The sequence below is a fragment of the Bos grunniens genome, chromosome 7 (genome assembly GCF_055505025.1).
Source record: "Bos grunniens cultivar Pamir isolate PY7600 chromosome 7, Bosgru_T2T1.0, whole genome shotgun sequence".
Lineage (NCBI taxonomy): Eukaryota > Metazoa > Chordata > Mammalia > Artiodactyla > Bovidae > Bos > Bos grunniens.
The window spans coordinates 85,389,618-85,413,155 of NC_141171.1; the positions used below are offsets into that span (position 1 = coordinate 85,389,618).

At 37.6% G+C, this 23,538-nt stretch overlaps 1 long non-coding RNA gene across 3 annotated transcripts in view; it reads right to left on the bottom strand.

The window, feature by feature from the left end:
* Positions 1 to 251: 251 nt before the first annotated feature.
* Positions 252 to 23,538, bottom strand: part of LOC147369914 (uncharacterized) — a 72,036-nt gene continuing 48,749 nt past the window's right edge. For 2 of the 3 annotated variants that reach the window (XR_015168103.1, XR_015168101.1), the window contains one exon: positions 252 to 988. This is a non-coding gene — a long non-coding RNA (uncharacterized LOC147369914). Of the gene's footprint in view, positions 989 to 6,766; positions 9,400 to 23,538 lie in introns of those variants that run through there. The other variant, XR_015168102.1, reaches the window with a different exon arrangement.

Consider the following 23,538-nt stretch of genomic DNA (forward strand, 5'->3'; position numbering starts at 1 on the left):
AAAAATAAACCCCCAAAAACAGTTTCTAAGATAAAAACTGAGGTAATTCATACACTTATTAAACTAAAGAAGTCCTAAAAACACTGTTTTGTAATTATAAACATATTTGTGACAGAAATAATAAAAGAGGAAGAATATATATTAAGTTTTCAGTCTTTTACATTATTGTAACAAGAATAAATCTATCACTAATAATGAAAAAAGATGACTTAGAAATGTTTGTTGTAAGTTGCTACATAAGCATTAAAATAGTAGTTTATAACTTCCAATTTAATAAAGGCATAAATAATGAAATACTGCAACAATATGAAATGCAAAAAAGGAGAAGAACAGTAACATACTGCAGGTAGGGTAAATTAAAATATTTTTTATGAAAGTAGTAGGTATAAATCTAAATATATCTATAATAATATTAAATGTAAATTACATAAGTTCTGTGGTTAAAAGGCCTAGATCATCAAAATTGCTAAAAAGAAGATAAGACAACTATTACTGCATATATGAACTCTCCCAAAACTTAAAGCCATAAAAGACTATCACAATAGTACCACAAAATTATTGGCTAAAAGCAATAGAAATTTATCTCTTATAGTTCAGGGTATAAGATGAAATCTAGATGTTAACAGGACCATGCTTTCTCTGAAGGATCTATGACAGAATTTTTCTTTGCCTTTCCCTAGCTTCTAGTGGTTGCTGGCAATTCTTGTTATTCCTTGGCTTGCAGACAGCTAACTCCATCTGCCTCCGAATTACATATGACACTCACCTGTATGTCTGCATCTAAAATTCTTCCTTTTTATAAGGGCACCAGTTATACAGCATTCAGGACTCTCTGCACAGAATTCATTTTCTTGAACTTATAATACTGGATTTCCTAGTTCCTTCCCAGCTATAATTTTCAAGCCATTCCCAGCTACTAGAAGATGCCATATTTCTTGGCTCTTGGACTTCTTCCTCTATTTTCAAAGCCAGTATCACAGGTCGAACCCTGTTCATATGAAGAACAATAAGATATCACCTCAACTCGTCATAATGGCCATCATGAAAAAAATCTACCAGTAATAAATGCTAGAGATGGTGTTGAGAAAAGGGAACCTTCCTACGCTGTTGGTGGGAATGTAAATTGGTACAGTCAACATGGATATAAGTACCAGTCACTCAGTTCAGTCAGTTCAGTTGCTCAGTCGTATCCAACTCTTTGCGACCCCATGAATCGCAGCACACCAGGCCTCTTATCCATCACCAACTCCCGGAGTTCACTCAGACTCACATCCATCGAGTCCGTGATGCCATCCAGCCATCTCATCCTCTGTCGTCCCCTTCTCCTCCTGCCCCTAATCCCTCCCAGCATCAGAGTCTTTTCCAATGAGTCAACTCTTTGCATGAGGTGGCCAAAGTACTAGAGTTTCAGCTTTAGAATCATTCCTTCCAAAGAAATCCCAGGGCTGATCTCCTTCAGAATGGACTGGTTGGATCTCCTTGCAGTCCAAGGGACTCTCAAGAGATCTCTCCAACACCACATTTCAAAAGCATCAATTCTTCGGCATTCAGCTTTCTTCACAGTCCACTCTCACATCCATACATGACCACAGGAAAAACCATAGCCTTGACTAGATGGACCTTTGTTGGCAAAGTAATGTCTCTGCTTTTGAATATGCTATCTAGGTTGGTCATAACTTTCCTTCCAAGGAGTAAGCGTCTTTTCTTTTTTTTTTAGCATCCAGTTTATTTATTATTTTTTAATTTATTATTATTATTTTGTTTACTTTACAATATTGGTTTTGCCACACATCAACAGGCATCTGCCACGGGTGTACACATGTTCCCAATCCTGAAGCCCCCTCCCATCTCTCTCCCCATACCATCCTTCTGGGTCATCCCAGTACACCAGCCCCAAGCTTCCTGTATCCTGCATCGAACCTGGACTGGTGATTCATTTCTTATATGATATTATACATGTTTTAATGCCATTCTCCCAAATCATCCCCCTCTCCCTCTCCCACAGAGTCCAAAAGACTGTTCTATACATTTGTGTCTCTTTTGCTGTCTCGCATACAGGGTTGTCATTACCATCTTTATAAATTCCATATATATGCGTTAGTATACTGTACTGGTGTTTTTTATTGGAAATAAAAGCAAAAATAAACAAATGGGATCTAATTAAAATTAAAAGCTTCTGCACAACAAAAGGAGTAAGCGTCTTTTAATTTAATGACTGCAATCACCATCTGCAGTGATTTTGGAGCCCAAAAAATAAAGTCTGACACTGTTTCCACTGTTTCCCCATCTATTTCCCAAAAAGTGATGGGACCAGATGCCATGATCTTGGTTTTCTGAATGTTGAGCTTTAAGCCAACTTTTTCACTCTCCTCTTTCACTTTCATCAAGAGGATTTTTAGTTCCTCTTCACTTTCTGCCATAAGGGTGGTGTCCTCTGCATATCTGAGGTTATTGATATTTCTCCCGGCAATCTTGATTCCAGCTTGTGCTTCTTCCAGCCCAGCAATTCTCATGATGTACTCTGCATGTAAGTTAAATAAACAGGGTGACAATATACAGACTTGACGTACTCCTTTTCCTATTTGGAACCAGTCTGTTGTTCCATGTCCAGATCTAACTGTTGCTTCCTGACCTGCATATATGTTTCTCAAGAGGCAGGTCAGGTGGTCTGATATTCCCATCTCTTTCAGAATTTTCCACAGTTTATTGTGATCCACACAGTCAAAGGCTTTGGCATAATCAATAAAGCAGAAATAGATGTTTTTCTGGAACTCTCTAGCTTTTTCCATGATCCAGCAGATGTTGGCAATTTGATCTCTGGTTCCTCTGCCCTTTCTAAAACCAGCTTGAACATCTGGAAGTTCATGGTTCACATATTGCTGAAGCCTGGCTTGGAAAATTTTGAGCATTACCTTACTAGTGTATGAGATGAGTGCAATTGTGCGGTAGTTTGAGCATTCTTTGGCATTGACTTTCTTTGGGATTGGAATGGGAACTGACCTTTTCCATTCCTGTGGCCACTGCTGAGTTTTCCAAATTTGCTGGCATATTGAGTGCAGCACTTTCACAGTATCATCTTTCAGGATTTGAAATAGCTCAACTGGAATTCCATCACCTCCACTAGCTTTGCTCATAGTGATGCTTTCTAAGGCCCACTTGACTTATCATTCCAGGATGTCTTGCTCTAGGTGAGTGATCACACCATCATGATTATCTTGGTCATGAAGATCTTTTTTGTACAGTTCTTCTGTGTATTCCTGCCACCTCTTCTTAATATCTACTGCTTCTGTTAGGCTCATACCATTTCTCCTCTTTATTGAGCCATCTCTGCATGAAATGTTCCCTTGGTATCTCTAATTTTCTTGAAGAGATCTCTAGTCTTTCCCATTCTGTTGTTTTCCTCTATTTCTTTGCATTGATCGCTAAGGAAGGCTTTCTTATCTCTTCTTGCTATTCTTTGGAACTCTGCATTCAGATGCTTACATCTTTCCTTTTCTCCTTTGCTTTCACTTCTCTTCTTTTCACAGCTATTTGTAAGGCCTCCTCAGACAACCATTTTGCTTTTTTTCATTTTTTTCCCATGGGGATGGTCTTGATCCCTGTCTCCTGTACAATGTCATGAATCTCAGTCCATAGTTCATCAGGCATTCTACCTATCAGATCTAATCCCTTAAATCTATTTCTCACTTCCACTGTATAATCATAAGGGATTTGATTTAGGTCATACCTGAATGGTCTAGTGGTTTTCCCTCCTTTTTTCATTTTAAGTCTGAATTTGACAATAAGGAGTTCATGGTCTGAACCACAGTCAGCTTCTCGTCTTGTTTTTGTTGACTATATAGAGCTTCTCCATCTTTGGCTGCAAAGAATATAATCAATCTGATTTCGGTGTTGACCATCTGGTGATGTCCATGTGTAGACTCTTCTCTTGTGTTGGAAGAGGGTGTTTGTTATGACCAGTGCATTTTCTTGGCAAAACTCTATTAGTCTTTGCCCTGCTTCATTCCGTATTCCAAAGCCAAATTTGCCTGTTACTCCAGGTGTTTCTTGACTTCCTACTTTTGCATTCCAGTCTCCTATAATGAAAAGGACATCTTTTCTGGCTGTTGTTAGTTCTAAAAGGTCTTGTAGGTCTTTGTGAATCAAGGCAAATTAGAAGTGGTCAAACAGGAGATGGCAAGAGTGAACGTCGACATTCTAGGAATCAGCGAACTAAAATGGACTGGAATGGGTGAATTTAACTCAGATCACCATTATATCTACTACTCTGGGCAGGAATCCCTTAGAAGAAATGGAGTAGCCTTCATGGTCAACAGAAGAGTCTGTAATGCAGTACTTGGATGCAATCTCAAAAACGACAGAATGATCTCTGTTCATTTCCAAGGCAAACCATTCAATATCACTGTAATCCAAGTCTATGCCCCAACCAGTAACACTGAAGGAGATAAGCATGGAGGCCCCTTAAAAAACTAAAAACAGAGCTACCATATTATTCAGTAATTCTACTCCTGTGCATGTATCTGATGAAAATCATGGTTTGATATGATATATGCACTGTTTACAATAGTCAATACATGGAAGTAAACTAAATGCCCACCAACAGAGGAATGGGTAAAGAAAATGTGGTACAATGGAATACTATACAGCCATCAAAGAGAATGAAATAATATCGTTTGCAGCCAGCTGGATGGAACTAGAGATTGTCATACTGAGTAAAATGTCAGACAGAGAAGCATAAACATAACCTGACATCACTTACATGTGGAATCCAAACAGACATGATACAAATTAACTTCTTTACAAAATAGAAACAAATTTATGGACTTAGAGAAGGAACTTACAGACTTAGAGATCTTCCCAACCCAGAGATCAAACCCAGGTCTCCCACATTACAGGTGGCTTCTTTACCAGCTGAGCCACAAGGGAAGCCCAAGAATACTGGAGTGGGTAGCCTATCCCTTCTCCACTGGATCTTCCTGACCCAGGAATTGAGCCAAGGTCTCCTGCATTGCAGGTGGATTCTTTATCAACTGAGCTATGAGGGAAGTCTGATTTATTTACAAAAGAGAAACAAGCTTACAGACTTAGAGAACCAACTTATAGTTGTCAGGGGGAAGGATGAAGGGAAGGAAGAGTTAGGGAGTTTGAGATGTATATGTACATACTGCTATATTTAAAATGGATAACCAACAAGGATACTGTATAGCACAGGAAACTCTGCTTAGTATCATATGGCAGGCTGATTGGGAGGGGAATCTGGGGGAGAATGGATACATGTGTATGTATGGTTGCGTCCCTTTGCTGTCTGCCTGAAATTATCACAATGTTGTTAATCAGCTAAACTCCAATACAACAAAATAAAGCTTAATTGAAGATGAATGAATAAAATTTGTATTATATCACTATAAAGTAAGCACACAAAGAAGCATATCAGAATTCAGAAAAAATTTGAGAAAATTAATGCAGCATGTGTTTTTTTCAAAAACAAACCAAATTGATAAACTTGCAGCAACACTGATCAAGGAAACACAGATTTTCAATATTAGGCATGAAAGTGAGGGTATCATTAGAGAGATATCAAAAAAATTAATATTAAGGGCTTCCCAGGTAGTGCTAGTGGTAAAGAATCTGCCTGTCAAAGCAGGAGATGCAAGAGATGCAGGTTCGATCCCTGGGTCAGGAAGATCCCCTGAAGAAGTAAATAGAAACCCTCTCCAGTGTTCTTGACTGGAAAAGTCCATGGACCGAGGAACCTGGTGGGCTACAGTCCATGGGGTTGCAAAGAGTCAGACATGACTGAGTGAGCATACACACACACACATACACACATTAAAGTGTTAATTCTATAATATTATAAGAAAATTTATGACAACATGACAGCTTAGATAAAATACATTTCTTGAATTGCACTAATAAATGGATACAGTATGACATACAAATCTGAATAACCCTTTATCTTTGAAAATAATATATCAACAATTTTCTGGTAGAAAAACACCAATTTTATTGGTTTCACAGGAATTATGTCAAATATTTGAGGGAAAAAACAATATATATTGTACAATATCTTTCAAAAAAAGTAGAGAAGATGGAATATTTCCCAACTCATTTTATGGGGCCAAAACAACTCTGATACCCATACTGGCAGACATTATAAAACAATATAAACCAATTTTCTTTCATGGTCAATAATCCTTAAAATATATTAGCAAATAAATCTGACAGCATAAAGAGTATAAAATATCTCAAGTGGCATTTATGTCAAGAATGCAAAGTTGGATTAATATTGGAAAAGAGATCAATATAATGCTTTATATCAGTAGAATGGTAAAAAGCATGTGACTTTCACAATAGATCCAGACATAAAATCAATTAACAAATATCATAACCCATTTATGATTAGGGGCTTCCCTGGTAGCTCAACTGGTAAAGAACGTACTTGCAATGCAGGAGATCCTGGTTCTATTTCTGGGTTCGGAAGATCTGCTGGAGAAGGGATAGGCTACCCACTCTAGTATTCTTGGACTTTACTGGTGGCTCAGCTGGAAAGAATCTGCCCGCAATGGGGGAGACCTGAATTCAATACCTGGGTTGGGAAGATCCCCTGGAGATAGGAAAGGCTACTCACTCCAGTATTCTGGCCTGGAGAATTCCCTGGACTGTATAGTCTGTGGGGTCGCAAAGGGTCGGACATGACTTAACGACTTTCACTTTCAATTGATTTATGATTAGAACTCAAAAAACTCAGCACATTAATATTAAACAAAATTATCTCCACTCAATAAGTAGTTCTCTTAGTCTCTCAGTCATGTCCGATTCTTTGTGATTCCATGCACTGCAGCATGCCAGGCTTCCCTGTCCATCACCAGTTTCAGAGCTTGCTCAAACTCATGTCCATTGTGTCCGTGATGCCATCCAACCATCTCATCCTCTGTCATCCCACATTCTCTTCCCACTTTCAATCTTTCCCAGCACCCGATAGAATCCATAGAATAGCTACAGTTGCCATTCATGTTTATATAGGTTGGCTCTTAATTTTATACATAGGGTGTGTATATGCTTTTGGATCACTAGAACTAAATAATTAATTCTTTCTGTGTAAAAAATTTTAGTTTCCATTAAAACATAATTGAACTAGCATTGATCAGGGTTGTCAGTGGCTTCATTATAAGAGTTTTGTATTCTGCTATGCACTCAAAAATTGCTAATGAGTAGAATATCTGATAAGGAAACAAAACCCACCTCCTACACTACTGAATCTAAAGTAAGATTAATGGTTAAGTGTCAAAAAAACGCTCTTTATTCTCCCTCAGAGGTGACTCATAAAGGTTTGCAATGATCAGGAAAGGTTTGAAATAGGAGAAGAAATACTTCTTGAATAACAAAAGTTTAATCAAATATAAAATTTCCACCTCTATCATCTTTTATTAATATTTGGATAGATATAGATACTAGCCTTTTTTTCATAGCAGACTTAACTGCAAGCATTAGAGTGATAACCCATTTTCCCACCTTTGATGATGCGTATAAAAACATGGCAACCCACCCCAGTACTCTTGCCTGGAAAACCCCATGGACGGAGGAGTGTGGTAGACTACAGTCCACGGTGTCGCAAAGAGTTGGACACGGCTGAGAGACTTCACTTTCACTTTCATAAAAACAGCTACTTTAGAATTAATAGTTTGTTTTACCACACTGAAAAATTTCTGTATAAAATTTTTGTATAAAAACTTCTGCATGAAAAGATACTTGTGGTGTCTCCAGACATTATTTAGACACATATGAGAGGTCTTAGATATAGTAATACTGACCTCTGCCAAGAATACAACTTTTATGTAAGATCACTACCTCAATTGCTGGTGATTGTTAACAAAGGACGCCTTGAAGTTTTTAGTTTATTCACAAACCACAATCTGAAAGGGCACGGTGTACCTCTATCAGCAACTCTGTATCTCTGAAAGTTTCTCTACAGTGCTTCTTCACCACTCTTGACCATGAGAGCAAGGTCAGCTTCTCCTGGACCCTTGTCACACATATGCCTCATTAAATGCTTAATTTTCTTTACTTTTTTATAAGATCCAGCATTAGTGGTGGTGCTGCTGAGGGTGGATTTAATGACAAGTTTCAGTTACTGTATCCAACTTACAGAGAAAAGTAGGAGTATGACCATGTTGCCCAAAGGGGTATAGATCATTGATCCATACTATATTTGGAGCCAAAAATATTAATTGCTTAAACCCTGATCACTAATGTTACTAGCGATTTTGTTTTACAAAAAAGAAACCAATATATTCTAAAAAGAAACATGGTTCAATACATAATCAAACAGCCACATCACCTTTCTCTTCCAACTCAAGTTCTGATCAGACTAAGAAATTCTCTACAAAGAATTAATCTGCATTACTTCACTACATACAATTTAAGTGATTATTTTGTGGTAGGTCCATGAAGATTAAACAAAAATGCATTTAAATAAAAAAAATAAGCTCACATATCATCTACCAGAGAAAATAAGAAATATGAAGAATTTGCAATAAAATGGTTAGGGACAACATATGCAGAGAAGACATAAGGAATAGGGGTATAGAAATACAATTCTTATTCATGAAAGCCATGAATTTTTGCTACAATTAGAACATAAGGAAGAGATTGCAATTGAAATCTGGAAGGTCAGTTTGCAGTCAGATAGTAGAAGATCTCGAGTGCAGTGTAAAGATGTTGGATTACAAAAGGTCTTAAAGGTTGGTAAGGGAAGTAATATGACCAAACAATAGGTTTAGAAACACACTCTGACTAGCATGTGGAACATGGTTTAGAGTGAGTGAGTAGAAACGAGCAAAATGGGGAGTTTTTTTGAGCTCAGGTGAGAGACAAAATTGATACAAGGAGTAGAAATACTTACTTTACAATAAAATGGTAGGTTTTATATGCAGTAAAGTAAAAGGAAAAGAAAAGGGACAGTTCATTAAGAAGAATGTAAGAAAATGATAAGAGTTTACACATATAGGCTTTAGAATCTAAGGAAATCCAGAGGTTGAGGTGAAAATTGGAAAGGAGCAGAAAATTAGATAAAGGAAAAATAGGAAAGCACAATAAATTCATATTTTCCCATCATCAAGTAATTATTTTGGACTATATACATTTTTTTTTCCTGAAACAATATATTACCAATTCTTCACCCTATAGGATGATTGTACAGTATCACAACTCATAACTCAGTTGAAAAAGAAACCACCTGAGATGCAGGATTCCCGGTTCAATTCCTGGGTTGGGAAGATCCGCTGGAGAAGGCATAGGCTATCCACTGCAGTATTCTTGGGCTTCCCTTGCGGCTCAGCTGGTAAAGAATCTGCCCACAATGTGGAGACCTGGGTTCAGTCTCTGGGTTGGGAAGATTCCCTGGAGAAGGGAAAGGCTACCCACTCCATTATTCTGGCCTGGAAAATTCCATGGACTAAGTCCATGGGGTCACAAAGTGTTGGACAGGACTGAGAGACTTCACTTTCACAACTCAGCAGCACTGCTTCCAGAAACTTTAAAATCCAACATCCAACAAATAAATTATTTTCCTGAATTCAGGCCTTTTTTTGACCTACCCATTAAGGACTACTGTAAAATAGGTTTCATTGTTAGCCTTGGGCTTCTAGTAAGCATTTTTGCTTTCTTTAAAGGGAGACTATCACAGACCCTTATACCCTGGGTAATTGCGATATCAGGATAACCTTAATTTTGTTCGTGGAGATTTACATTCAATTTCCATTAACTGTAATAGGAAGTCATTACCTAACTGGCACAGATGATTGGTAATTCAGAATAATTCAAGATAGAGTTACTTAATTTGATATTTTCTGCTACAAATGTCAACAACTTCCTTTTAACACTAAATGTGCATCATGTTATCTACTTTTAGGTAATTCTGTACATAGGCAAAACTATTCATTTTATAGGATATTTTAATATTGTAGGATGGTTGATATCTTTAAAAAATAAAGCCATTTTAATACTCAGTTCTTAAAATTATTCAAAGAAGTATCTAATAACCTTAGAAATAATCTAAAGAAAATTTTCTTCATCTCTGATATGAATGGAAACAGCAGAGTAAATATTATCAGTACATATCAAACAGAAAATTAAACATAAAGCCTTGGTGTTAATATTAAATTTTTAAAATATCCACTTATGAAGCTATGTAATTGGACTGACTATATTATATGAACTCAAATATATAAGCAGACAAATAGATTTGAATTTAAATTGTAAGAAAGTGAAAGTGTTAGTCACTCAGCCGTGTCCTACTGTTTGTGATTCCATGGACTGTGACTCCACAGGCTACAGCCTGTCAGGCTCCAATGTCCATGGAATTCTCCAGAAGAAATATTAAATTACCATGTATGTGTATGAAATCATAAAAGTATCAGCTGATCTTCACTAAGAATAGGGTAGTTGTAGAAAAAAATCATTAATATCACCGTTAAACTCTACCTTGATATTTAAATTGTGTTTTTAACCAACATTTATAGTTACATGTTTTCCATGTATTTTTGGCAGACTGAATTATTATAGAATAATTAATAATAATAATTGTTATTATAGAAACCCACATATTTAATTAAAAACTAGCTCAACTGTGGATGTGAATAAGGACTGGTCATTTTGCAATATGACCACCCATGGTAGTTTTATATGCCACTGGGAGAACCCAAGACACATGAAAGGGGGCTGAAACAACTCTGGGGCAAAACCTAGAGGAGTTAAGTTCTCAAGCAGCACACTGGCCAATCGCACAATCCTCACTAGCCATTTGATTTCAAGAAACCAACTTCAGAGTGGAAAGTAAAGGTTTCAAAACAAAAGAAAAAGAAATGACAGATTGCCAGCCTCCAACCAATACCCCAACCAGGTTTATGTATGTACAAATCTTACAAGAACTCACTTAGTTGCAAGTTAAAGGAAATCTTGCCCTAGAAATAAGGGGGCTCTTTTATTGCATACACAGTTAAATTAAATTTTAAAAGATGGCCTTTAGAATTCTGAGTTTAAATTAAGGACTTCTGGGGGGAATTTACATTTCCCTGTGTCTTTGGAATGTAAATATTCTATATGATCTTCCTAGGACATTCTCTGTGGGTGAGTGTATGTGTATGTGTTTTGAAAGTTTGACCTCTGCCATGCTATTTTTGAGAGTAAATTCTAGATGTTACTTAGGTTACATCTTCCCTGACTCTCTTATGGGAAAGCATCTTATTGGTTTGAATTACTATTAATATATATTTTATTAATGGCCAAATGATGGATCCTTTTTAATTGGAGAAACTAACATGATGGCAAATCTATAGTGCCCTCATTGTAAACAGCTATTTTATTGGTACCTATAAACACAAAAATCAATTAAAGGTATAAAAAACACAATGATTAGCTTAAAAATTTCTTTAGTTTAAAACAAAAGAAAAACTGGTTTTTGAAGCTTTGTTTGTGGTTTTTTGATTCCCCTCTAAGGGTCTTATAGATGCTAAAAACCATTAGAATAAGTAATCATAACAAGAAAAAAAAATTGTAAGGAAGTCCAGATAGTATTTCCAACAAAGTAGAACTTTTAAAAAGAATATCTAATAAATAAAGTAATATTTAGATGACATTTAAAACAGGATAAATAAAATGGATATTTATATGGTTAAAACAGACAGTTTTTATATTGCTATACTGCCTAAGGTCGAAGGGCCAAAAGGGACTCCCTACTGGTCCTCAGTATTAAAAGCCAAAGAGTGAATTCTATTTACTTCAGTTTTAAAATACATATTTAATGGGTTAGAAAAAATTTACACTGAAATACCTGACCGCAATTATTTGGGACAATATTTATGCCAAAGGGCCTGAGTTTCTCAGCTCAGCTCCCCTCTGGCAATCCCAAAGCTTTTTAAATAAAAATAAAATGAACTGGGAAGCTCCTCTGTTCATGGGATTTCCCAGACAAGAAAACTAAACCAGAAATTAGTGCCTGGAGTGGCATATCAACAATAATTTTCAATTGATTTAGAATGAGCCTCCCAGCTCTATGGGACAAAATTTGATCATAAAATATCTCCCAAATATTGGTCAAAATCCTGACCAATAGGAAGATCTTAGAAATGGAATATTGGTAAACAAAGGATGTTCCAGCCATCAGCATTTGCAGCCACTACTAAGAGTGAGCTGGTGAGCTCTGAGGGAACCAAGGAAGAAGAGAATAGATGCCATCTAGCAGCCATCAGACTGCAGCCAATGCCTACAGGGAGCCCTAAGGAAACTTAGGATGTGAACACAGGATACTAGCCTCAGACAGCTGAGGTGCATATCAAAGGAATGATTGCAGTGAGCCCAAACTCTTGCATCTTTCTGTGTATAGAAAAGCATTAAATTCCTTAATTTGGGACACCTGATTTTCTTTAACGGTAATCATTTGATGTTCCCAAGTACCTGCCCCTTGTTGCAAAAACTCCTGTATATGCTATCCCCCACCCTCCCTGCCACCTTCTCTGCAGTTTTCTCAGGGTTACTTGAGATGCTGTTTCCCAGGACTGATGTCCTAAAAATGTCCACCAAACCAAACATAACTAAAAAAAAAATTTTTAACTTTTTAGGATTTTGTTTTTAGTGCTTATCTAATTCATTGGATCTGGGATGAGTGGTCTCAGACTATCCTCTATCAACTTCCATGATAATGCCAACGTTGCTCGTGAAAAGTCCATATTTTGGGTAGTAAGTCCATTTCTCCTAATTTTCCAAGTGATTAAGTACACCAAGTTACTAAATCCCTTGATTCCCAAAGGTCATTAAATCTATAATGGGTAGAACCCTAATTATATTGCTATTATTATCCTACTAGTGACTTGCCAATGTTTTTGTTTTTCCCAATATTACTTATATCATTCTCTTTGGCACATAACTTGTATTTGAGTTCAATTGATTTAATTCAGAACAAACTAAATCACTATTAGTGATTTTCTCCAACAAGTATATTGTTAGTAGAAGGAGAAATGGAAGTTAGGCAGAATGCTGACAACCTTTAGGAGAAGTGAGAAGTTAAACCAGTGTTTGGAGGAATAATAGTCTACAATAACACTATGATACCTTATTTGCATCTGTGGTATGGCTGGTTTAATACAGAAGTACTGCATTGTGTCTCAACTTTGACATGATGATTCAATTCAATTGGCACAAAAATTTCATTTGAATCTAATCTTTAAACCTACATATTTCCCCTTGTGCATTTAGTCAACCATGCCAAATCATTGTAACACAGTTCCCGACTGGTATAGAGATTTTTTTTAGCATGCATAATGAAGTTCATTGTGAATTGGAGTAAGGTTAGAGCTAGGTCTGCCAGCTTGCTTTAAGTTAGAATGAAAAGGTATAGATAGTTGATTTGTATTGATGTAACCTGTAATTTAATTATGTTTCAATTTTCCAGAAGCTTTTAAAATGTGTTGTGCAGTGAAGCTGGATGATTACACATTGTCTTCCACTAATAGTAGATATAAATTCAGCACGTTTTAAAAGCTTGCATGAAAGTGTCAGTTTACAAAGTGATATCGATATTATCCAGAGTAATGGATTCCAAGGAGAAAACAGAGAAAAAAAAATAAGATAAATAGAAATACAACTATCTTTTAAATAGACTCACTGCTGAGGTAAATTTCCACTCAGGTTTTCAAAGGAAAATGGTAACCTAGCAGTCAGAAACAACTGATGGTCTGTAGTAGTTTGAACTGTTTGTCAAGAAATGGACTCACTCATATATTGACAAGTCTCCAAGTAATGTTAACCCAGACATGACATCTCCTAAATCATTCATTTTCATCCTAGGCATGAGAGACAGACAAATGGCTGACAAAAAATAATAATAAACAAGTGTTCCTAATGTCCCTTTCTTTCCCCAATTTTGTCTGCTTAGGACCCTGTCCTTGGTCCACTTCTCCCAGTGACACTCAAGTCCTGGACATTTCTACTCTCTTTCCCCTTTGAAATTAAGAAACTACTCTTTCCAACTATTCTCTTGTTGACAATGTAATCTATTTTAGTGTATTAGTGGTTCACACTTATCTTTATTAATAACTCAGAGGAAATTATGGAACACACTATTTTGATTATTCTCCAGTAAGTATATTGAAGATTGAAGGCAGTAGGAGAAAAGGACAACAGAAGATGAGATGGTTGGATGGCATCACCAACTCAATGGACATGAGTTTGGGTAAACTCCAGGAGTTGGTGATGGACAGGGAAGCCTGGCGTGCTGCAGTCCATGGGTTCGCAAAGAGTCGGACATGACTGAGTGACTGAACTGAACTGAACAGCCTAGAAAGTAACAGTAAGCACAGCAATTTCAGGTACCTTTAAAATCTTTGGGGAATCCTCTAGATTTTAATTTGGGATGTTTGCACACCTATAAATTGCAACACATAATTAACTATAAGTTGTGTCTATTTGTGAGGATGTTTCTATGGAAAAGTAAATGAGTTACATGAGTCATTTGTTTTATTCTAGGCATTTTTGTTTTACGATTAAAATTGAAGTATATTTACTATGTGACTAGTACAGAACCAAATAAACATTAGTAATTTATCTAATTAAAAATGCAAGGGCAATTATATCTCAAGGATTTATTTTATATCACTAGGATCAGAGACGGCTTCAATGTAACATTTTAACTCAAAATCAATTTAAAATCCAAAGTTAGTAGAATTTACTCAGAACTGATAATATAAGTATATACTTGAGCGCACACATGCACACACAGACACACATGCTCATATTCTGGTAGCTGCATGTTTGTCTTTCTATCCCCAACATCACAGGGGACAACTTGGTAAAAAAAAAAAAATGCGGGAGTTAAAGTAGAAAAACATTTAGATAACCTGGTAGCAGATAAGACTCTATGTAACTAGCTGGTCCTTAAAGACAATGAGAAAATTTCAAAAATCTAATAATTCAGTTCAGTTCATTTCAGTAGCTCAGTGATGTCCAACTCTTTGTGACCCCATGGACTGCTTCCCTGTACATCACCAATTCCCGGAGTTGATACAAACTCATGTCCATTGAGTTAGTGATGCCATCCAACCAGCTCATCTTCTGTCATCCACTTCTCCTCCTGCCTTCAATCTTTCCCAGCATCAGGGTCTTTTCAAATGAGTCAGCTCTTCATATCAGGTGGCCAAAGTACTGGATTTCAGCTTCAACATCAGTCCTTCCAATGAACACTCAGGACTGATCTCCTTTAGGATGGATTTGTTCGATCTCTAATTACACACTTGAAAGTCTTTGTAGCAATCAACATGAAATTTAAGTTCACTTCAGGGCTTACTAAAATTTCAGATCGGATCAGATCAGTCACTCAGTCGTGTCTGACTCTTTGCGAGCCCATGAATTGCAGCACGCCAGGCCTCCCTATCCATCACCAACTCCCGGAGTTCACTCAGACTCACATCCATCGAGTCAGTGATGCCATCCAGCCATCTCATCCTCTGTCGTCCCTTTCTCCTCCTGCCCCCAATCCCTCTCAGCATCAGAGTCTTTTCCAATGAGTCAACTCTTTGCATCAGGTGGCCAAAGTACTGGAGTTTCAGCTTTAGCATCATTCCTTCCAAAGAAATCCCAGGCCTGATCTCCTTCAGAATGGACTGGTTGGATCTCCTTGCAGTCCAAGGGACTCTCAAGAGTCTTCTCCAACACCACAGTTCAAAAGCATCAATTCCTCGGCGCTCAGCCTTCACAGTCCAACTCTCACATCCATACATGACCACAGGAAAAACCATAGCCTTGAGTAGACAGACTTTTGTTGGCAAAGTAATGTCTCTGCTTTTCAATATGCTATCTAGGTTGCTCATAACTTTCCTTCCAAGGAGTAAGCATCTTTTAATTTCATGGCTGCAGTCACCATCTGCAGTGATTTTGGAGCCCAGAAAAATAAAGTCTGACACTGTTTCCACTGTTTCCCCATCTATTTCCCATGAAGTGATGAGACTGGATGCCATGATCTTGGTTTTCTGAATGTTGAGCTTTAAGCCAACTTTTTCACTCTCCACTTTCACTTTCATCAAGAGGCTTTTGAGTTCCTCTTCACTTTCTGCCATAAGGGTGGTGTCATCTGCATATCTGAGGTTATTGATATTTCTCCCAGCAATCTTGATTCCAGCTTGCATTTCTTCCAGTCCAGCATTTCTCATGATGTACTCTGCATATAAGTTAAATAAACAGGGTGATAATATACAGTCTTGACCTACTCCTTTTCCTATTTGAAACCAGTCTGTTGTTCCATGTCCAGTTCTAACTGTTGCTTCCTGACCTGCATACAGATTTCTCAAGAGGCAGGTCAGGTGGTCTGGTACTCCCATCTCTTTCAGAATTTTCCACAGTTTATTGTGATCCACACAGTCAAAGGCTTTGGCATAGTCAATAAAGCAGAAAGAGATGTTTTTCTGGAACTCTCTAGCTTTTTCCATGATCCAGCGGATGTTGGCAATTTGATCTCTGGTTCCTCTATCTTTTCTAAAACCAGCTTGAACATCAGGAAGTTCAGGGTTCACATATTGCTGAAGCCTGGCTTGGAGAATTTTGAGCATTACTTTACTAGCATGTGAGATGAGTGCAATTGTGCAGTAGTTTGAGCATTCTTTGGCATTGCCTTTCTTTGGGATTGGAATGAAAACTGACCTTTTCCAGTCCTGTGGCTACTGCTGAGTTTTCCAAATTTGCTGGCATATTGAGTGCAGCACTTCCACAGCATCATCTTTCACGATTTGGAATAGCTCAACTGGAATTCCATCACCTCCACTAGCTTTGTTCGTAGTGATGCTTTCTAAGGCCAACTTGACTTCACATTCCAGGATGTCTGGCTCTAGGTCAGTGATCACACCATCGTGATTATCTGGGTTGTAAAGATCTTTTTTGTACAGTTCTTCTGTGTATTCTTGCCATCTCTTCTTAATATCTTCTGCTTCTGTTAGGTCCATACCATTTCTGTCCTTTATCAAGCTCATCTTTGCATTAAATGTTCCTTTAGTATCTCTGATTTTCTTGAAGAGATCCCTAGTCTTTCCCATTCTGTTGTTTTCCTCTATTTCTTTGCATTGATCGCTGAAGAAGGCTTTCTTATCTCTTCTTGCTATTCTTTGGAACTCTGCATTCAGATGTTTATATCTTTCCTTTTCTCCTTTGCTTTTTGCTTCTCTTCTTTTCACAGCTATTTTTAAGGCCTCCCCAGACAGCCATTTTGCTTTTTTACATTTCTTTTCTATGGGAATGGTCTTGATCCCTGTCTCCTGTACAATGTCATGAACCTCATTCCATAGTTCATCAGGCACTCTATCAAATCTAGGCCCTTAAATCTATTTCTCACTTCCACTGTGGAGCTATCCCACGTTGAAGGTCAGGAAGGGCGGCAGTGAGGAGATAACCCTCGTCCAAGGTAAGGAGCAATGGCTGCACTTTACTGGAGCAGCCGTGAAGAGATACCCCATGCCCAAGGTAAGAGAAACCAAGTAAGATGGTAGGTGTTGCAAGAGGGTATCAGAGGGCAAACACACTGAAACCATAATCACAGAAAATGAGCCAATCTAATCACACTAGGACCACATCCTTGTCTAACTCAATGAAACTAAGCCATTCCCATGGGGCAACCCAAGACGGGCAGGTCATGGTGGAGAGATTTGACAGAATGTGGTCCACTGGAGAAGGGAATGGCAAACCACTTCAGTATTCTTGCCTTGAGAACCCCATGAACAGTATGAAAAGGCAAAATGATAGGATACTGAAAGAGAAACTCCCCAGGTCAGTAGGTGCCCAATATGCTACTGGAGATCAGTGGAGAAATAACTCCAGAAAGAATGAAGGGATGAAGCCAAAGCAAAAACAATACCCAGCTGTGGATGTGACTGGTGATAGAAGCAAGGTCCGATGCTGTAACGAGCAAGATTGCATAGGAACCTGGAATCAGGTCCATGAATCAAGGCAAATTGGAAGTGGTCAAACAAGAGATGGCAAGAGTGAATGTTGACATTCTAGGAATCAGCGAACTGAAATGGACTGGAATGGGTGACTCAGATGACCATTATATCTACAACTGCGGGCAGGAATCCCTCAGAAGAAATGGAGTGGCCATCATGGTCAACAAAAGAGTCTGAAATGCAGTACTTGGATGCAATCTCAAAAATGACAGAATGATCTCTGTTCATTTCCAAGGCAAACCATTCAATATCACTGTAATCCAAGTCTATGCCACTGAAGAAGCTGAAGTTGAACGGTTCTATGAAGAGCTACAGGATCTTTAAGAACTAACACCCCAAAAATATATCCTTTTCATTATAGGGGACTGGAATGCAAAAGTAGGAAGTGAAGAAATACCTGGAGTAACAGGCAAATTTGGCCTTGGAATACGGAATGAAGCAGGGCAAAGACTAATAGAGTTTTGCCAAGAAAATGCACTGGTCATAACAAACACCCTCTTCCAACAACACAAGAGAAGACTCTATACATGGACATCGCCAGATGGTCAACACCGAAATCAGATTGATTATATTCTTTGCAGCCAAAGATGGAGAAGCTCTATACAGTCAGCAAAAACAAGACCAGGACCTGACTGTGGCTCAGACCATGAACTCCTTATTGCCAAATTCAGACTGAAATTGAAGAAATTAGGGAAAACCACTAGACCATTCAGGTATGACATAAATCAAATCTCTTATGATTACTAAAATTTAAGCATAGTCAAATCTTAACTTTTTCTGCATGGTTAGAAGGAACACTGATTTACTCTATAATCTGACATCTCATCTATTATGTTTTTACATCGATTAGTTCACTAAGAGCAGAGTTCATCTGTGCCTATTTCTATTCTATTTTAGCAACAAACAGAACCATAAAACAATATTACTCCATTAATATTTGTTTGCTTTCTAGTTATTCTCAAAAAGATTCTATATATATTTATATTATATAGTTCTATTTCCCCAATCTTTTCAATTCAATAGTTAATTCAGAAAATCTCTCTGAAGATGGATTGCCAATATTTTGACAAAAATTTCTTGGCATAACAGCTTCCCATTTAGCTGAGAAACTGTATTCTAATTAAATTCTTTCTAAGAAGTTATGCAAATTATTGGCAACCTTAGTGCTCCCAGCATGTATCTTTTTTCCCGTTGCAAGATTTCAGGATTTTCATGTAAAATTAATTTACTAGCTACGATATCTTTGGGTGTGTGGTTCATAAAGCTATATTGTTTGGATATATCTCATTCTTTTAAAAGAAAATATAGGGGATAGAGACATTTTTCAATTTTCATTTATTTTCTCTGACTGCAAGGTAAGGTCACTTGGAGGCTAAATCAAAATTTTTGAAAATCTTCAGTCAGTTCAGTTCAGTTCCTCAGTCATATCTGACCCTTTGCAAACCCATAGACTGCAGCACACCAGGCTTCCCTGTCCATAATCAACTCACGGAGCTTGCTCATCTCATGTCATCAAGTCAGTGATGCCATCCAAACATCTCATCCTCTGTTGTCCCCATCTCCTCCTGCCTTCAATCTTTCCAGCTTCAAGGTCTTTCCCAAACAGTCAGTTCTTTACATCAGGTGGCCAAAGCATTGCAGTTTCAGATTTAGCATCATTCTTTCCAATGAATATTCAGGACTGATTTCCTTTATATTGACTGGTTGGATCTCCTTGAGGTCCAAGGGACTCTCAAGAGTCTTCTCCAACACCACAGTTCAAAAGCATCAATACTTTGGTGAAAAGCTTTCTTTATAGTCCAAATGTCACATCCAAACATGACTGCTGGAAAAACCATAGCTTTGACTAGACGGACCTTTGCCAGCAAAGTAATGCCTCTACTTTTTAATATGCTATCTAGGATGGACATAGCTTTTCTTCCAAGGAGCAAGTGTTTTTTAATTTCATGGCTGCAGTTGCCATCTGCATTGATTTTGGAGCCCAAGAAAATAAAGTCTCTCACTGTTTCCATTGTTTCCCCATGTATTTGCCATTAGTGTTCTGAATGTTGAGTTTTAAGCCAAAATTTTTACTCTCCTCTTTCACTTTCATCATGAGGCTCTTTAATTCTTCTTTGATTTCTGCCATAAGGGTGGTGTCATCTGCATATCTGAGATTATTAATATTTCTCCCAGCAATCTTGATTCTAGCTTGTGGCTTACTAAATTCACTAAATTTACTTACTAAATTTTAATCCAGCCTGGTGATTTACATGATGTACTCTGCATACAAGTTAAACAGGCAGAGTGACAAAATTCATCCTTGATATACTCCTTTACCAACTTGGAACCAGTCTGTTGTTCCATGTCCAGTTCTAACTGTTGTTTATTCATCTGCATACAGATTTCTCTAGAGGCAGGTAAGGTGGTCTGATGTTCCCACATCTTGAAGAATTTTCCAGTGTGTTGTGATTCACATAGTCAAAGGCTATTGTGTAGTCAATAAAACAGAAATAGATATTTTTATGAAACTCTCTTGCTTTTTTGTTGATCCAGTGGATGTTGGCAATTTGATTTCTGGTTCCTCTGCCTTTTCCAAATCCAGCTTGAACGTCTGGAAGTTCACAGTTCATGTACTGTTGAAGCCTGGCTTGGAGAATTTTGAGCCTTACATTGCTAGTGTTTGAGATGAGTGCAATTGAGTGGTAGTTTGAACATTCTTCGACATTGCCTTTCATTGGAATTGGAATGAAAACTGACCTTTTCCAGTCCTGCAGCCACTGCTGAGTTTTCCAAATTTGCTGACATATTGAGTGTGGCACTTTCACAGCATTATCTTTTAGGAATTGAAATAGCTCAACTGGAATTCCATCACCTCCATTAGTATTGTTTGTAGTGATGCTTCCTAAGGCCCATTTGACTTTGCATTCCAGGATGTCTGGCTCTAGGTGACTGATCACACCCTCATGGTTATCTGGGTCATGATGATCATTTTTCTATAGTTCTGTGTATTCTTGCACCTCTTATTAATATCTTCTGCTTCTGTTAGGTCCATACCATTTCTGTCCTTTATTGTGCCCATCATTGGATGAAATGTTTCTAATTTTCTTGAAGAGATCTCTAGCCTTTCCCATTCTATTGTTTTCCTCTATTTCTTTGCGCTGATCACCGAGGAAGGCTTTCTTATCTCTCCTTGCTATTCTTTGGAACTCTGCATTCAAATGGGTAATCTTTCTTTTTCTCCTTTGCCTTTGCCTCCTCTTCATTTCTCAGCTATTTGTAGGGCCTCCTCAGATAAGCATTTCGCCTTTTTGCATTTCTTTTTCTTGAGGATGGTCTTGATCATTACCTCCTGTACAATGTCATAAAACTCCATCCATAGTTCTTCAGATCTAATCCCTTGAATCTGTTTGTCACTTCCACTGTATAATTGTAAGGGATTTGATTTAGGTCATACCTGAATGGCCTAGTGGTTTTCCCTAATTTCTTCAATTTAAGTCTGAATTTGGCAGTAAGGAGTTCATGATCTAAACCACAGTCAGCTCTCAGTCTTGTTTTTGCTGACTGTATAGAGCTTCTCCATCTTTGCCTGCAAAGAATATAATCAACCTTATTTCAGTATTTATCATCTGGTGATGTTCATGTGTAGAATCTTCTCTTGTGTTGTTGGAATAGGGTGTTTGCTGTGATCAGTGCGCTATAAATGGTATCATTGATGAAATTGTTCAGTTCAGTCCAGTCACTCAGTTGTGTCCGACTCTTTGCAACCCCATGAATTGCAGCACGTCAGGCCTCCCTGTCCATCACCAACTCCCGGAATTCACTCAAACTCATGTCCATTGAGTCAGTGATGCCATCCAGCCATCTCATACTCTGTCGTCCCCTTCTCCTGCCCCCAATCCCTCCCAGCATCAGAGTCTTTTCCAATGAGTCAACTCTTTGCATCAAGTGGCCAAAGTACTGGAGTTTCAGCTTTAGCATCTTTCCTTCCAAAGAACACCCAGGACTGATCTCCTTTAGAATGGATTGGCTGGATCTCCTTGCAGTCCAAGGGACTCTCAAGAGTCTTCTCCAACACCACAGTTCAAAAGCATCAGTTCTTCGGCACTCGGCTTTCTTCACAGTCCAACTCTTACATCCACACTTGACTACTGGAAAAACCATAGCCTTGACTAAACGGACCTTTGTTGGCAAAGTAATGTCTCTGCTTTTCAATATGCTATCTAGGTTGGTCATAACTTTCCTTCCAAGGAGTAAGCATCTTTAATTTCATGGCTGCAATCACCATCTGCAGTGATTTTGGAGCCCCCAAAAATAAAGTCTGACACTGTTTCCACTGTTTCCCCATCTATTTCCCATGAAGTGATGGGACCAGATGCCATGATCTTCATTTTCTGAATGTTGAGCTTTAAGCCAACTTTTTCACTCTCCTCTTTCACTTTCATCAAGAGGCTTTTCAGTTCCTCTTCACTTGATGACTTTGTATCAAAGCCCAAATTTCAAAAAGGCACAGACATCCTTTACATTCATCATTGCATATTGTGTGTTTTAGCAACCAGCAAAAATTCCTGTTTTGTTTATTTCATTTTTTACCATATATAATACTTTACTCTGAAATCCAAGAGTACTTTTCCTCTTTTTTGTCCACATCAACTGCCTGCTTCCTTATTCTATTGAATATTTCATTTCTGACTGGCCAGAAATTAAGTAACTTATGTTCAGGTTTCTCAGAAATGAACTGAAATATATTTAATTTAACTTTTTATCTCTTAAAATCTAAAAATAATTGAGACAAAACCTCTTAACAGACATTTGTTGAATGAACTTCTCTATATTTGCCTTGACAAGACAGCATTTCCCATCAAGTTCCCTAATAGACTCACTGAAATTCATTGCCAATTATGATAATAAGACTGAATTACCATAGTCAATGTTATTAATCTGTCTGTGGCTCAATCTCTTTGTTGTAATATTGGGATAAAAATAATGTTTAATTATAGAATTAGTATGAGGATTATAAAATATATATTTGTATATGTATATTAATACATATATTATATGTATTGATATCCTTATACGTATGTATTACATGTATTCTATAATATGCTTGGGTCAGCATCCTGCAGATATCATTCATCATCATCATCATTGGCTTGTCCTAACATATGATACCCTTAATTCTTTGAGAGAGAAACTGTTACAAGATAGACAGTTGTAGACATGTGACATGGATAAAGCCAAATTCAGAAACTCAGAATGGAGAAGGCAAACATCAGAAATAATATTAACATTTTAACAGGTTGAGTAGAAACTAAAATAAAATCTTAGGGTTATAGGAAGAACCTGAATTTGAGTCATGTGATAACAAAATGGCAAAGGAGAATGGGAAATTACAAGGCTGATGGGTGTTTCTCTTTTGAAAAATGACATAGAAGACAGCAGGATAGGAATGAGTAAACCATTATAATCACCTTCCCCCCCAAAATATGCATCAACTTAAGCAATATCAAAACCCATTTTACCCGAAACACCCATCTTTTAAACAGACTGATCAAGTCAGCATAATTCAGTTGAAGGGAAA